Source organism: Saccoglossus kowalevskii, chromosome 8, assembly GCF_978046115.1.
Source record: "Saccoglossus kowalevskii chromosome 8, keSacKowa6.1, whole genome shotgun sequence".
In the NCBI taxonomy this organism is placed as follows: Eukaryota; Metazoa; Hemichordata; class Enteropneusta; family Harrimaniidae; genus Saccoglossus; species Saccoglossus kowalevskii.
This window is the reverse complement of record NC_140648.1, coordinates 17,543,960-17,562,350: the sequence shown is the minus strand read 5'-3', so window position 1 is coordinate 17,562,350 and position 18,391 is coordinate 17,543,960. Positions and strand designations below refer to the sequence as shown.

Genomic DNA, 18,391 nt, shown 5'->3' with positions numbered 1-18,391 from the left:
ACAACCATCCTTTAATAATCACTGAGGAATCTTATATATGACCAGTGTATCAATGTCCTATATGTTGGGTTGATGAGTACGGACACTTTGTCAATTATCAGTTTTTGTCCTATGTCACAATTTATATCGTGGGTCATGAAAATCTGGCAGGTAATTGTGTGAGATTTTTTATTTCTCACTTTAGTCATATTTAGATGCATGAATTTGATATCATATTTTATATCTGATATCTTTAACAGCAGGGATTTAGCTTCTCCCCTCTGTGTATGGGGTTATAGAGGATCGTTAATAGTGGGAAAATCTTGCATCGCAAGGTATTTCAATAAGTTCTGTTTGGCATTGACCACTACAGGCTATAAATCACCATCTACAGGTCGATTATTTGATTAAAGCGTTCTCCCCCCCCCCTAAGAAATTTAAAGATTTGTTTCTTCCTCGTCTAAATATAATATACGATATTTTGGAAATTGACAAACAATTTTGAGAACATGGTTTATATACACATACACGTACATATAAACAAGTGACACTGAATGATGACACAGTTCTTCTTTAAAACTTTAACAAACGTTTATCAGATTAGCTGAGATAAAACATACACGACAACGAAAATTATTCATTATTTTTTTGGCACAATTACATTTACAAGTTCATTTAAAGAATTATTTTAGTTTGGTTATTAGCATTTACTCAAATCAATATTTCAATTAGCTGTGTCGGGTTTCATTATTAAACATTCATATGACTGTAATGGTTTACATAAAGATTAGTAACTGTAGGTCTGCATAATATAATAAGACCAAGATATCCATTTTCAGTGTCATTCTTTGATATCATCCAGCATGTCATAAAGGTCTTTCCTGGCAACAGCTTCTTTCTTCTGTCTCAAGTTATGCAAGTGTGGATATTCTTCTCCGACATCTATTTTATCAGCTCTGTATTTAAGAAAAACATATTAATTGAGTGAATGACTGAGTGGTCAGTCTGTCAAAAACAAAAGCTCAGGAAATGCTTATTTAGTAGAAATATGAAGAAAACCAAACGAAGAATCGAACTTCCAATAATCTAATCCCACAAAACAAATGACAAAAAAAAAGGTGTATAAATAACCAAACAAACAAATATTCCTATTCAGATACTTTAAATTAGAATTTAGAATCCAATTTGTTAGACTCATTCCCTTCATGTACTGATATAATCCTCAGTACATGACGGCCAAGCAATTTATGATTAGCGTGTAACATACGATTCGTGATATTATTTCTTAGCCTCTTTGTATTTTTCAATATTTTTTATATTCTGTATTTAACATTAGTTCAGTACCGGTAATGAGTTTTAAATAAATTACACGAAAGTCTGACATTTAATTTTTTCAGACTTGCCAATTAGGCTAACCTAACGGCCAAATCTATTTCAAACTATATTCATCCCACTTATTATATAAACTTGAATAAACTCAATTTTGCAGATGATTCAAAGCATATATACAAGGCCAAATTTGATTTGTCGAAAAAAACCTGTCGGCAAGCAAACTGTTCTCTGATTGGTCTGACTCTTAGGTGTTAGGGTTGGGTAGCCAACCAAGCAGACAGATTTTGGTCTATAGTTCTATTTTCTAATGTTTAATATCATATTCAAAAATGTCTATGACATTGTACATGTTTAAACAATTCCAGACAGTGCATATTCTTTAATTGAGATCCAAGTATGCGTTCATTTGTCGGATTGTGACGCCATCACACACTTGCTGCAGGTTTTAGTAGTTTTTGTCAATCCTATGCAATGAAGGATACTCTTATGTTCCTTTTTTTTGTCTTAGAGAGAGGCACTCTACATGCCTTAACACTTTTAGTGAATTGTGTAAACCTATACTGAAGTATTGTTTCTCTATTCTTTCACGCCATGTATGAATGAGCGGAGCATATGTTTTGCTACTACAATTGGGATTTGAGGCTGGTCAACGAAACCACTCTACCTAGTAAACCTATCCATAATGTTACAAAAAATGACTACCTAAAGCGGGAGGGTCGTCACCAGCGCACGCGCGGGAATTCAGTCCCAAACGACGATAACAACGCACGCTAAAACGCAAAGGCTCATGGGTAGACGCTTATTTGTAAACAATGACACGCTATGGCCATCTGACGCATGCGCAGGTGACGACTTCAATATGAAAATTCACATTAGATTTAACCGAAATTAAGGAATACTTCAAGCATAGATTATATTGATATTTGATAAGAATGCGTGTTCAGCGCCTGTGTCGAGTTTTAAAACATATCTATAGTGACCACAACTACCAGTAAACCCGTGGTGGCGCCATTTAATGAATGACTTGACGTACACACAATGTGAATATTCGAAAATTGAAACCAGGTATGCGATCGTAAGGATACGATCATGTTGTCGCATTTGGTGTTTTAATGGGCCTGCTCAAGTTGGTATACACAAGTTAATTAAATGTCGGGCAAACTATATATTGTACTGAAAACCCATATTTTGAGTGTGAAAAATGGTAAATACGAAAACGGTACTTTGGTAAATCACAAAAAACCTGATACACTGCATCTAGTATACGCTTTGCCTCAATTTACTGTGGTGGGGCAGCAAAATAAATCCGACGACCAAATGAAACAGTTTAGTCCATTGAATATTCGAAAATAGACCAAAATGATATATTATATATATTAAGTTGAACAAAATTGTTAGTGAACTAATGTTGTTGTAATCTTACTAATCCTTGTCATTTTAGAAAATTATTTGAGAAATAGAAATTTCTATAGCAATTAGCATTTGCATTCCAATATTGCTAATGAAAATCGAGTGAAATGATAATTTGTCTGGTTAAGATTGATATTGTATGTATAACAGTAAGTGAAATGTTATTTAAGATCTTGTTGACAGTTGTACATTCCCAGTAAATAAAGATACCAGGTATCGGTTGAACGTGCAACGTACCTATTCAGCTTATTAATTGATGCTCGTCGACGATGTACTGTTATAGCAGTAGACTCAGTGACAAGCATTAACACCAGCAAAACACTGAACAATAAACTCCACACTTGTAGGCTTTTCATGGTTTCTGTAAAATAAACATGCCAATCAATTCCACACTTAACTAAATTGGTTGTATGACTGAGTTTGTTCTGCTATGTCTGGTTATCAATAACCTTGTTCATGCACAGCCTTAAAAGGGGACCATTATTTCTACTTACATTTCAGAATCATACCTATTGTTTCCTGAATAAATCGATAACAGAAATACAGTCACGTATTGTTTAAAATAATAAAAACATGTTTTATTTTAAAAAACATAAGTATTATGTATCTTCTTGGATTTTCTAACAAATAAATATTGTCAGAACAATATTTCAATGTATTATACTATATAACAATACTGTTGATGTAAGAAAATGTTGAATTTTAGTTTTCGTCTCTGCACAAGCTATTAGTTGTTATAATTATTATAGTTATTATATTTTACATTTATGTTTTTTATAATAAATAGTGTATTTAAAGCGTGGTAGTCGTCGCGCTGTGCATGTGCGAGATATATGGGTCTCATATAAACAAATATGGCGACTTTGACTGTTGCGCGGAACAACGAGTACGAACTGAGACGTTTTCAAGCTTTAATTACTAGTAGGTAATTTTCATGTTATTGGAAGGTATCGAAAGTCACTGGCGGTAATCAGTGCAAATCGCGCCCAGTTCATATTTGTAATTTCCATTTGAAAAGCGCATTGGATTGTGGGAAAATCAATATTTATCAATACAAATGTCGCACATGCGCAGCGCGACGACTGCCGCGCTTTAACATAAATAATGTAGTTCACGATTTTTTGCGTTAATTCATGATAATTGAGTACTGTATAAATTGAGCCTCTTTTTCAAATGTCGCATGAATTGTTTATCGAATTCAAGGTAAGTTTGAATCTCGAAGTAACATTGTATTACTACACCACATGTAATGTCTGTTCGGCGGAGTGTTGTTTCATTGTATCCGCCAGGTGAATTTTTTTGTGAAATGCTCAGTGGTTGGGTTGCAGGAACTTTAAAAAGGCTTTGTAAAAGTAAGTAAGTGCTTACAAAAGTCGGTTTTTCATTTTCATTAAAAGTGTTTAACTCGCTCAAGTTGAACACATATTTTTAAAAGTTTGAACCCAGAATGACGCCAAGTTTCAATTTTATAGATGGAGCAGAATAAAGGCACAGAATATGACGCAGAATGATGGTACAACAATTGGGCGCACATTGCTTGTGCTGGGGCATTCAGGTGGCGCAAGTACAGATTTCGATCCTCGCAATACCGCGATATTGTTCGTGTCGAATCTTAGTTACAAAATGTAATTTTTGGGAGAAAATCAGATATAAAATTGAATTTGCCAGTGCACGAATTTTAGACACTCGCTCAAATTGAACGGAAAATATGTCAACAACATGGTTGCTGGTTTCCATTGATTCAGTTTGATGTGCACTGGCTTTCATGTTCATTGACTTATGTTGAACCTTTGATTTGCTACTTTTCTACGCAAGTTGTTTTATTGCATGTCGCGTTGTGATTGGTAAGCATTGTGATGTCATTAAACTATTACCATATAAGGAGTTGCATGCAGTTCGCAGCTGACCGAGACAATACTAGCACAGAGCATAGTATTGAATACTAGTAGTAGCTTTTATACTCATATTTGTAAAGAGACATTTTATTGCTTGTTTACACTTAATTGTAGAGAAATTTCATATATTGAGTGAGGTTTGAGTCACAGCTGTGTAACTCATGTTAACTTTACTGTTGATATATTCCAATTGGCTTAGGTTGCATTGTATATTTGCTAGCAGTTAGATAAAATACAGTTTATTGTTTGGAAATACTAATTATTTATGATGGAGTGGGGTGGAACACAAATTGATTGTTTTTTTGTCTCAAGTGCAACGTTTCCTAAAAAAAAAAAAATGTGTTCATCACTTGAGTTATCTTGCTCACAGACAAAATAACAAATCCAGAATTGCTAGATTAGCATCTTGCATATAATCAAGTTGTCCTTTGTTTTGAGTGCAACTTATTCTAAAATTTACATTGAATTACAAAGGCAAACAAAACATAGAAGGCATTCTAAAATTGATCATCCAAAATTTTGTTTTCTTCCAAAATCTCTGTCGCGACTCTCTCTGAACATTAGAAGAATATTTGTCCATAACTTATGCAAAAGTTATTTTGCTTATAGATGATGAACAACTTCAAAATTCGTATCTCTCCCAGAATATAATCATTTGTTTTTTAGGAAAGGCGGCCACTGTAATGAGTATTTTCAATGTCATTTTATCTGACATGTTCACAGACAGACAAACAAGCCACACATTCTTGTCTGCAGGACAACATGACAACTTTAATCGATTTGTCACCTCTCAACAACAATCCTGTACCAATATCATTAAAATTAGTCAGTGTTTCTATGTTACAAATATAAATATATTCATAGTACTTACATCCTGGCCTCGGCTAAATAAATGATCAACTTGTATGGCTTGCCAACTGCGACATTGACTTAAACCAGATATACCTAGATGATACCCCTGCGTGACCCTTGTGCTATTTTAGTGGTCAGTTGGGGTATTCAAGGTATTATTCGCATTGTACAGAAAATGAGGTATTCAAGCTATTATTCGCATTGTACAGAAAATGAGGTATTCAAGCTATTATTCGCATTGTACAGCAAATGAATTCATGCATGTATAACTATCTATTGGGTTAAGTTGACGTTTCAGTAGCTCAGAAGTCTGACACTGAAAAGCTCAAGGCCAGAAGTGCCAAAAAAATAAAATAAAACGTAAACAACTCGTTTTTACAATGGATGCTATTTATCAATTTATTTAATTATTCATTTATACATTAAATTGTTTTTTTTTTCCGTAAATATATTACTGATCGAATGATGTGCCTAAGAGTTAAGGAAAAATTATGGTTAATATGCAAATGAAGTGAAGTATTATTGCTTGGATGAATATGTACATGTAACACCTTTAAAATTGTATACAGTGTCTCTGCCGTAGCAGGCTGACAGGAATTACCAATGGGTGTGTTGCCCTCCCTCTGTGTTGAAGCTTGCATGGACTTGTATTTTCACTTAAGTTTGTTGCATTGACCTTTTTGCCTGCGTGTATTATGACGCGTTCATTTAGTACCGCCATTTGGTTGTTCACAAAAGCTATAGATTGCAAAAAAAACAACAAATATGTGTTCATCACTTGAGTTATCTTGCTCACAGACAAAATAACAAATCTAGAATTACTAGATTAGCATCTTACATATAATCAAGTTGTCCTTGTCTTGAGTGCAACTTATTCTAACATTTACACTGAATTACAAAGGCAAGCAAAACATAAAAGGCATTCTAAAATAAATTCATCCAACAAATCTTTTTTTTCTTCCAAAATCTGTCGCAACCCTTTCTGAACATTAGAAGAATATTTGTCCATAACTTATGCAAAAGTTATTTTGCTTATAGATGATGAACAACTTCAAAATTCGTATCTCTCCCAGAATATAATCATTTGTTTTTTAGGAAAGGCGGCCACTGTAATGAGTATTTTCAATGTCATTTTATCTGACATGTTCACAGACAGACAAACAAGCCACACATTCTTGTCTGCAGGACAACATGACAACTTTAATCGATTTGTCACCTCTCAACAACAATCCTGTACCAATATCATTAAAATTAGTCAGTGTTTCTATGTTATAAATATAAATATATTCATAGTACTTACATCCTGGCCTCGGCTAAATAAATGATCAACTTGTATGACTTGCCAACTGCGACATTGACTTAAACCAGATATACCTAGATGACACGTCTGCATGACCCTGTCCTATTGTAGTGGTCAGTTGGGGGTATTCAAGGTATTATTCGCATTGTACAGAAAATGAGGTATTCAAGCATGCATAACTATCTGTTGGGTTGAGTTGACGTTTCGGAATCTCAAATGTAGGACACTCAAAAGCCCAAGGGGTCAGAAGTGTCAACTTGTTTTTAAAATGGATGCTACTCTGCTCGTTTATTTTAATTGATCAATTTATTTATTTATTTATTAATTTTTAATTAAATTATTTTGTTTTTCGTAAATATAATACTGATGAGAGTGGTACTTTCTTTTGATAGTTTGAGTTTGTATTGTATATATAATTTCAGCGTACCTCTGCATACATATTGGATGGTCGAGGGGGGGGGGACTTTCAAGTACAACTATACAAGGCTATGTCTCGATGGGTTGATTATCACCAATGTCTTTAACTCATCTTTATGTGCTGCATTTTAATTGTTTATAATTCTCATTTTCAGCTTTATAATAAATAAAATTATGATATTAAAGTAGAACACACCTACAATTGAATAATATAAACACTAAGTTGCATCTAAAAACGCGTGGTTTCACGGCAGGATTTTACTGACATTTGGGTGTTGCACAACGAGTAAGTAATGAAACAGTAGATGTTCTGATGGAAAACAAAATGTGTTGACATCGTTAATGTTGAGCCGAAACTACTAATTGACAAAAGATTGAATAGCATGAAAGCGTTATGCTTAATTATTGGGCCACATGTGCCTATGAGATAAGAAAAAATGGTTAATATGCCAATGAAGTGAAGTATTATTGCTTGGTTGAATATGTACATGTAACACCTTTAAACTTGTATACAGTGTCTCTGCCGTAGCAGACTGACAGGAATTACCAAGACGTGTGCTGTCCGCCCTCTGTGTTGAAGCTTGCATAGACGCTTCGTTTTTGTATTTTCACTTGAGTTTGTTGCATTGACCTTTTTGCACATTGACGCTGCAGGTCGGCGTCTTCTACACCGATCTGACGCATATCGCGCAAGGTGTGTCGGGAGTTTGTTCGAAATTTAGAACGTTTCGAAGTCAATCGTCGATTGTCACGTATTTTACGGATATATTAAATAGTTTCATGGGTCTGTTTACTAAATAATGATAAATGAAACTTAGAAAACTGTAAAGAACAAACTGCTCAAATTTGCAATAAGTTTACGCTGCTAGAGTCTGGTTCGGAAGGCGTTCCATGTGTGAACTTTCACGTTAAAGTGCCTGTGAAATGGCTGCTATTTTCACGCCTAAAATTATCCATTGATACATAAATATTATTATTTTTTTAAGTTTCTAAGCATGAATTATTTTTTTAAGTGAAAAAATGTGTTTTAAACTCAATCTACGGCAACTTTATTTTTGTGTATTTTAAAACGAGGCTCCTCATTAGCTTCTTATTTGCATACAGAAATTCCCCTTGTGACGTCAGAGGGGGAAGTCGCATGGCAGCTTGCATTGCCGATACGTGTAAATAAAGCAATTTTTTTCTGCAGTTTTCTCGTCTTTGACTAAATTTACACTTATGTACTTGTTCCTCGAGGAGGAATGGACCATAATGAACACATAGTATCAATTTTTGTTGCATGGGGTTGAGTTAGATGCGAGATATGTTCGTTCTGGTGTAGCTGGTCACCGTGATCGTCAGCGGCGCACGTTTGTACGATCGTCTGAGTAAAACTTTCAAAATTAAAATAAAAGAGAACATATTTTGACATTCTAAACATTAGACCATAGTGATCACTATAAAATAATTTAAAAAACGACAAATCACAGTTACTAAATAAATGACAGCCGCGTGGAAATAAATTGGAATTTTGTTGAAATAGGTGAACGCGTCGGGTCACGACGAGGGCAAGTGCGTTAAAATCGGCGTTTAATTGGATAACAAAAATAATCGAGATCGACACACATACAGATAAATTCAGAGTGGATTCGAGTTAGCGTGATACATGGCGTGATTGTCATAATTATAACATCATATTAAAACTTAATTTGGTGGAAACACCTTGACCAAGCCCGGATTCTTATTTCAGAAATTATTACGCAGATCAAGCTGCAAGCATGGAGGTAAAAAAAGAACAGAGGTGTGAATTTGACATTCAACACAAACCACCAAACAATTCAGAAACTGTTAGCCTTCGAAAATGAAAACAATTAGCAGTGTGCAAGGGCTGTGTAATTTGTCCGGCGCTTCGTTTTCGTGTCACTGTCAACATTATTGCTACCTTTTACTTAACAGGGACTAAATGGTCTCTATAAAACGATAATCAGGATCACAAAAAAGTCAACTCATTTGAAACACTTGCCGGACGTCTCTCTCTCTTCTGAAATCCGCCTCGGTGATCATGGTCCGGAATCTATTTCTTTCAAAAGTGTTGCGCCAGGTTTATGTTGTCGGCGTTTCTCTTTAAACCTAGTTGTTTTCTTCATGGACGAGGACAGTACAGTTTTTCCAAAAATTGAATCTGAGGTTAAGTGGCTTTCGTCCACTGATGTCGCACCTTCGGATCGATTAGAAGCGTGTGAATACTTACACTATGACTATATGTTTCACTGCAACTGCCCACAACACAACATCTAAAAACTCTCTGTCTCTCTCTCAAAAAAAGAAAATAGACAAAAAAAAAAAAAAAAAAAAACGCCGACTGAAAAATGTATATCGTTTAAAAGTATACTGAATGACATTTTGGCATTTGGTGGCGCAATTTCGGCGAGAGTCGGAAATCCGGAAACAGTCGACCGTTTCAGGATAGGTGGGCGTGGCTACAACACGAGAAATATCCCAAATTTACTTGGATACGAGTAATCATTTTCAGCATTAAAATCAATAACTGCCAATTTCAGTGGGATACAGATCTAAAATGGGAAACGTGAGGGTGGGCATTCTATTTTCGAACTAGTTGAAACCGGAAATTACGCAAGTACTTTCGAACTTCAAAAACAAATTTGATTATCGTTATTATGTGTTAGTTTCTGTTGTTTCGAAGATTGGATTATTAATGATATAAATATTTCGTTCACTGAACAATATTTCACTAAAATACGTGATTGAAAAACAACTTAAATTGGAAAAAATATTATCAAGTTCCGCGTATAAACACTGTTGTAAAGAGGCGGCGGAGCGGAATTTTAGCCAAAATCGGCTAGTAAGGCGTCATATGACACAGGTTTGTGCTGGGACAGCGCTTCCGGTGACGACACAACGCCTTTTTGCATGCATGTATTATGACGCGTTCATTTAGTACCGTCATTTGGTTGTTCACAACAGCTATAGATTCCTATTTTCTTGGGATTTGGTAAAGTGAACTTAGATCCAAGTGGCGGATACTAGAGGCCTTAGTTAGAAGTGTCTGAACTTTATGTTATGTACACTCATATTTGTCAGAGTTTCACTGGTCAAAGTTTAAAGCGCGGTAGTCGTCGCGCTGCGCATGTGCGAAATTTGTGTTGATAAACATTGATTTTCCCACAATCCAATGCGCACTACACATGGAAATCACAAGTATGAGGTTTGATCTGGGTGCGTTATGCACTGTTTACCGCCGTTAACTATTTCGATACCTTCCAATCACATGAAAATTACCTAATTAAAGCTTGGAAACGTCTCACTTTGTACTCGTTGATCAGCGCAACAGTCAAAGTCGCCATCTTTGTTTATATGAGACCCATATACCTCGCACATGCGCAGCGCGACGGCTCACATACGGTCTTACACAGTATCATCAAATCAAAGTGTTATCTTTTCCGCTGTATTGTTTGTTTCTTTTGAACCGCATTTTGTGTTCATAATTATTGTTGTCATTGCGACGGCTAATTGCCACAATTTTGCGTGTGCTTTTTAGTTTTTAGTTTTTGAACATGTAAGGTGCATAAGTGTGCACTCAGTATGATTTTTGCGATGTTTGCAAAATGTTCATGATAGACAGCATTGTCTACAGAAGTGACCTGCAAAATGAATCCCCAACACCATAGTGTTTGCTAGCTGTTTGGAAATATACAGTTTATTGTTTGAAAATACTAATTATTAATTAATTACTAATTATTTCTAGTTTTCACTTTTCGAACATGTAAGGTGCATATGTGTGCACTCAGCACTATATTATGTTATATTTCACAATTCTTACGGTGTTCATGGTGTAAAATTGGATGCCTATTGACGCTGAAATTGCATACGCTATATGACAGTGCAAGCAACGTTTGTAACGAACGCTCTGATTCATCCTCTTTATTACAGTTCGAAATAAACCTGAACATCGGTATATGGAACCGCTATTGACCCTTTATTACGATAAAACTCTAGCTGATACAGTAAAAACACGGAAACGATGAAGACACAAGAATACGGTTTATACTAGCAAAAAACAAGAACTCCCTTGGACAATACAGTGCAGTAACAGTTAAACATTTTCCTGATATGACCTACACTAACCACGACTGGGAGGTGTGCTAGATTGCTAGCTGTTATGAAAGAATAGTGTGAACATTTTTGTGTTTAACAGTAATTGAACTCTGGCAATATAAGAACGCTGTATTTTGTTATTCTTTCAGGTACATGTATTTATGCAAACATTCTTTTATCTTCAGAAACCTATATTTAACTTTGCCTGTTTTACCTATTTTTACAGCAATTCTTTGTGGAATTGGAAATTTTGTTTGCTAGAACCTGTGAGATTAATATTTGCACTGCTATTATAAGCAGCATTTTGGGTATTATGAACATATTTCTCAACTGAGTTTATAGGTTATAAGTTTATGATCACATTCCAGTAGAGGATATACTTCTTGCTATGGACCGAAAATATTCAAGATATGGTCACATATGCAAATGATTTGATAGGACAAGCAGACTATCAACGTGTGATGTCGCTCAGTAGTTTATTCCATACACGAAGCAGAAAATCGAGTAGTTTCGTTTCTTCACAAAGATCCAAATCATCTGGCATTACCTGAATGCGTAGAGAAGCGGCTGCTAGAGCAGCAACATTGCAAGCTGAAGTAGAAGCCAAACAGCTGCTGAAATGCGTCATAAAGCTGGTGTCGAAGCCAGAGGAAAGAGAGAGGAGAGACAAAGTAGGATAAGAAAATAAGAAGAACAAATAACCAAAGGTGAGCTACATGCCATCAGATACAACTACCAAAGACAGGGAGTAGAGTAGAGTAGAAAGTAAAGAAATATTCTATAAATCCACGGTGAAAACAGAGCCTCCAAGCTCACCCCCAGTGAAACTATCCGTGAGTGAGGAGCATGCAGTCATATTCCGCATTCAATGAATTCCATCCAGCTATGAAGGAAGATGAGCTCAAGACACAGTATTTGCAGCATCCATGGCTGCCTGCACAAGAGCCAGTGATATTTACTGGAGACCCTTTGGCGTTTCCTGCTTAGATTACATCTATCACTACTCTGATTGAGTCTAGAAGCTCACCTCCACATGAAATAATTCACTATTTGAAACGATATTTGGGTGGTCCAGCGACAGAAGGTATAGCAGAATGTTCTATCCTTAGAAGTGAAAATGCCTATAACGAAGCCAGGGCAGTCTTGGAGAAAAGATACGAAAATCCATTTGCAGTGACACAAGCATTTAGAAGTAAGACAAAAACTACCAGATTGGCTTGTGAACAGATGGGCTGTATAGTTTATGAAACTAAGATGCATGATTGAAGTAACCTTCATTTGAAAGATTTGTGTTCTTCATGCGAGAAGAAGCAAATATTGCTTGCAACCATTAACCTTGGTTGAGACATTGAGGTTATCAAGCGATAGGGACCATGAAGAAGCGCTAAATCTTATGACAAAGTAACACTGACAGAAGTACATTGTCAACCAATGCTGAACCTACAGCGAGTGGCAAACAATGTCGTTTCTGCCACAAGGGAGGACACATGATTCAAGAATGCTATACCTTTGCTGCAAGACTCAGAGAAAAGGGTGGCCATTGTTTTGGTTGTTTGAATATTGGACATGTGTCTAAGAAATGTCAGATTCGAAGCACATGTAAGAAATTTAATAAAAGACATCCTACAAATTTACATAGTGATGAAAAAATAAATATTAATAAGGTGAAAGAGAAGCAAGAAGAGGTCAAAGTTTGATGTCATCAATGATTCTTCAGAGCAGTGAAAGAACCCCTAGTCCAGTGTGAGTTCTGTGGACGCCATTCTCAATAGTAATAAGCAAGCCATACACTGTGAAATTGAGAGGGGTCATCCATAGAAATCCCACTGGACAGGGGGTTCTTGCACCATTTTCGCTGCTAGAATAGGGTAGACACGATAATAGTACTGGAAATGAAAATTTGTAATACACACACACCAAAATATCAAGCTTCTGGTTTTAATACCTCTCAAAGTAATTAGAAGAAACATAACACAGAATAATACAATGAATAAATGATGACAGTCTATGGCTTCTGCAACACAGCGGCGAAGAAATACAGGAGTCTTGCTTACCGATGATTGCTGTTATTCTGGAGGGCACCGCTGATAGCAGCAGATTGCAGAGCAGCTCATACAAGTCCCACAGAATGAAGATTAAAGTCTGTATTATTTGTCCCACAATATCGCAGCAACAACACACATAGTAATCGGTTGAAATGGTGGACCACAACTATCCTCAGTATAGCCTATTTATAGATGGCTCAGATTCAGGAACACCACGTGGGTTTCCACGTGAGCCAATCAGAATGTGGTCTTGCTAGCAGCTGTCTCACAAAGGCAGTCAGTTGCAAGCATACTTTGTTATGTAAATCACAAGCACACCTGGTAGATTACAATTGTCCTTCTAGAGTTGTAAGCAGGTATGATCTGTCAGTTACCTTTAGTTATCACACGGCAATGCATACCGATTCTTCCCATGCACACTTCTATTTGCAGGGTTTGAGGCAATATGACATAAGGGTTCAGTGAAAACAAATCATTTGACTTGTTCACTGTTGATGAGTTATCCTTCATGTCATTACGTTGTAAGAAATCTATTTTTTAGAATATGCATCATGTTGAACCCACTTCACTATTGTTAATACTGCTAGTTGCTTGGCTTCCACTGGAGACATAATTTGCTGCTTATTTAACTGCTTATTTAACTTCAGTATCATGATTGCCTTTACAGCCCTAGACCTATCCGAAAAAAATAGTTTAATAGTTTAGTTGCATGGGTATTTCTCTCGAAGTGGTGGCAAGCACTCTTGTATTTATTAATTCTGGGTCATCTGCTGTGATACTCAATTCATTCATCTCAGGGACTGTTAGATCTTTTCTACTTAAGAAAGTAGGGCCTTTAAGCAAAGTTGATTTGTGCAAGCCATTAACATCTAGACCTCGAGTATGGTCAGCTGGGTTCTCTTCTGTCCGAATATAATGTCACCGTTCAGCTGCTTAGGAGTCCTTGATTCTCTGTATGTAATTACCAGCATATATGTGACAGGCTGACCTGAATCGATGTAACTGCATCCTGGAGGGCTCCAAAGTATTCAGGCTTGAAATATCTTTTGATTCTCACACAAGAGAGTCATGACTCCCACTTAGGCTGTAAGCTCTGTCGAATGGGTTCATCCCAGTCAGTTCCAAACAAAAGGTTAAAGTAAACCAAGTGGATGGAATATCGAGGCAGCAGCAGACAATGTACGTCTTGTCGTTATTTGACTTATTTTGTTTAAATCGAGTCTGATTCAATACACCATTCAATTCCCAAGACTCTTTTGGCAGCACACCAAATGCAAGGTCCGAGTCCAATGTTTTTGGCACGTTCAGAGTTTGGTACAGATTCCACAGTTGCTCTGTCATTGGAAATGAACTTGTGTAAGTGAAGCTTACCATCTGCACAGAAGTTTCAAACATCTTTAATAAGTTTAATGGCCTCTGGTGCGGAGTTTCTAATCCATCTTCAACATAGAAATTCTTGTTTGGTTTGGATTGGTTTGTCAAGCTTGAAGGAAAAGACATGGTATAAAAAACCATCATCTTCCTTATGTATACAATTTTCTATGATTTCCAAGAACTGCAAATCTTCCGGTGAGATGGTTATGTTTTTTGGTCTCTTTGAAATCTGATTCAAGAATCTTCACTGTATCAGAAGGACTTATCATTAATTCCTTCGCACTAGACTTGAAGACATAGTTGACTTGTCATGGTAGACACTGTTTCTCAAGGTTTTCTGCACTATCTCTGTTCATATAGAGATTTGTTTGTAAACAGTCTGGTGTCTTCTTGATAAGTACCCTATGAGTTACGCCAACACTATCAGCTGACTGAATCAACAGACCAAGAATACTCCAACAAAAGTCAGTTTCAACTGCAAAGGGCTTATTTCCTATTTATATTTATTGAGGGCAATCATATCCATTCAATAAACCAGTCTCACAGTTCATAGGAAATGTCATTGAATGTAAACACGCTAGTCCAGTCACGTTGTCAGAATTGGATGCCAACAACTCTTGGTATTTTCCACACTTTGATGTTTAACACCCTAGGAACACTCAGAGTAGTGTTTGATGGAAGCACTAAATTTAAAGGTGTCTCTACGAATGATACACTACTTTAGGGTCCTGATATTAATGTTCACCTTTTGGGATGGTACGCCAAACTGAATAACTACTAGTTCATATACAACACTGTTACACTTCATCTGACTTTGGACCTATTGTCCGAAGTGAATGTAACATTTTTTGATGCCAGTGATGCAGCCATATCAGGAGTCACCTACCTACAACTCGTAAACTAAAAATGGTAAAGTTCATGTATCATTTCCTAATCAATCCCTCACACACTGTATCAATTCCTCGTTTAAAACTTTGTGTAACCGTCTTAGCAACACAAATGCCACAGATCATTCAAAACGCTTTCATTTATATGTGGCAAACCAGCTACAGAAAATACACAATATATCTTCATCAAAACAATGGCAGCATGTTTCTATGGAACATAATCCTGCTGACCTCGCTACACAACTGCTTCAGCTCAACAACTGATGTCTACTATATGGCTTACAGGCACAGCCTTGCTTTTGCAACCTGACAACTAGACACACTATGCATGACAGAAGACTGAATGCTCCTTTCAAACTTCGTATATGGGGCCCGGTTTTAATTATAAACCTTCATTTCCTACAACAACAACACCCGAAAAAAATGTGCTGTAGTTGGAGTGGAGTGGATCGCCTACCGGCTTATCTCAAATACTTATCATCTTATTTCAATGAATCTTGGTACCTAAATACAACGATCTTATTACATTTGGGTTACATTACATTATCTAATTTACATAATAATTTACTTTTTGGCTTTATTTCAATATATTAAGTTACCAACAGACCAACTTAGTTTGGGGTTGAAATTCTATGCATAATAATAGTTTACTTAATAATTACCCATTTTTTACAAAAAACAATTATTGCATTTCAACAAGACACGCTATATAAGTCCCTCGGAACAGTGCATTTGTTTTGAATTGAAATTCAAGCAGACTAATTGCCGAATTTGCACAATGTGCATAATCATCACATTTCTAACTTGGTCCATATGTGCTCTGGGGTAATCCACACGTGATTTGTTATTTTCTGATATCTCAAAAAATCAGATTTAAATTGTGGTAAAGGTGCTCTGAAATAAATTAGTCGGGTTGGAAAAACCAATGTACATTTTATGGTATTTTAAGGTAGAGATGCAGGTTTGTGGGCACTTGGGAGCGAAATGTTTTTTTTTTTGCTTTTTATTATCCAATCAGTCTTGGCTATAGACTGTTAACATTTTGTAGAATTGTGAATAGTGGAACATACTCAAAAAACGATTTTAAAATATAGATAACAGGTGCAAACATTCTCTCTTTTGAATGCTTAGCAAGATTTAGCAAGGCTGTACATAAATAATAAAAAAGTAACATGGTGAAAAAAAGAAATTACAGGATCTCCATATTATGCACTATATTTAAATTTTAAGAAAACGATAATACAATTAAATTTGTAACTGTTACAGCCATTTTAATTATGAGCATTAGCAAACTTCTTACTGAGTGAATTGTTATGCAAATTAGCAATTATTTCAGCTTCTTTTTAGTGCACATTCCAGAACTTTAGAAAATAGCTCCTAGACGCTTTGACTTTTTGTTTTGAAATTTTCACAAATGATTGACAATGTGTTTATCTTCAAAACGCCGTCGGGGCATTGTTTTCGGTTGAACAGTGTTACAACAATCGCACAGACAACTAGCCTGAGTGTTAATGTATGCATAAACTTGAAGTAGTAAAATTTGGGCTGCTGCCCTGCAAAATTGACGGCACTATCTTCATAGTAAACATATGTACCCATAAACCAATTTTGACAGGAAACAGGAACATGGTTTAGGAGCTAGTTTTTTTTTAAAATCACATTTGACCAAAAAAGCACATTTTTGTGCATATTTCAAACTACAGTGTCCATAACAAAAATACTAACACAATTTTAAAATTCATACAGTAAGCTTTCCGAAAATATATAGTTTTGTGGTTTCCTAATTAACTACAAAAATACCTGTCAAATAAACTGCATCTCTACCTTAAACGTGCGTAAGATGATACAAGCAAAATAGTTTGCTAATGTGCCATAAAATACACATATTAGTCAAAATAAAGCTGAAGGTATGTAATTGAAGGTTCAATTATTGTTACACATTTGTTCTAGTACTACATGCCCTGGCCATGGCAAACGAGATGTTGCTGTAAAAGTGTGAAAAGTTTGATGACGGTGCGATTAAAATCATCTTATTTGTCATACAGACTGGTCCTTAGAGTTAAATTCAAAGCACAGATCAGAGAGTGGGCAAGATTCTTTTGTTTCCTTAATCTCTAGTTCAGATAGAAATTATTGGAATATAATCATGAATAATCAAGAAATGTAAAATTGTTGATGGAAAGTACATCAGTATATGGCTTCTTTGTACCTTTTGTTTTTCAATTTGTTATTTAGTATTATGAATCTTAATAAGAATTGATTCGATATTCAATATAAGATTTATTCAATTTCTAGTGATTAGTTTTGGCAAAAACACTATAGTATTTTTTAAATAACTATCTGCCCAATTACTGATAATGCCTGATATTTGTTTATGTTAACAAATTCTTTTAATCAAACACATACGGCAGCAGAGCACAGCGAGACACATGTTTCCATTGACAATCTTAATGCAATCTTTGATTGCACATAGATATCATATAACTCAGAACGTATTCATATCAGTTCAAACTATTTGTGTGTTATCATTATGCAGAAATGACTAATACAAACTCTCCAATTTTACTTGATTTAGCCATGTTAAAATAAAGCAGTATGATTCCCGGACAAATTGTATATTTTATCACCAACTTTACAGTGGTTTGTAGTGGTGCTGATTGGGTTCATTGTATTCTCTCATCAGATGTTATATTACCAAGGTCTGTTGCCCAGGGATTCAAGTGATGAATTGGATAACTCGAATGAGTTGGCATGTCTGTTGATGCCCAGGGAATTTGGAGTATGTCTATTACTACTGATAGTATT

The 18,391-nt window shown here is 35.7% G+C and overlaps 1 long non-coding RNA gene across 2 annotated transcripts; it reads right to left on the bottom strand.

Moving 5' to 3' along the window:
• Positions 1-545: 545 nt before the first annotated feature.
• On the bottom strand, positions 546-6,864 carry LOC144349426 (uncharacterized). Of its 2 annotated transcripts, none has more exons than XR_013419937.1 (3): positions 6,769-6,864; positions 2,959-3,082; positions 546-935 (listed from the first exon to the last, which is right to left on the bottom strand). It is a non-coding gene; the product is annotated as an uncharacterized LOC144349426 (long non-coding RNA). The 2 variants fall into 2 exon arrangements; XR_013419938.2 differs by lacking the exon at positions 6,769-6,864 and adding an exon at positions 5,488-5,586.
• Positions 6,865-18,391: the final 11,527 nt, after the last annotated feature.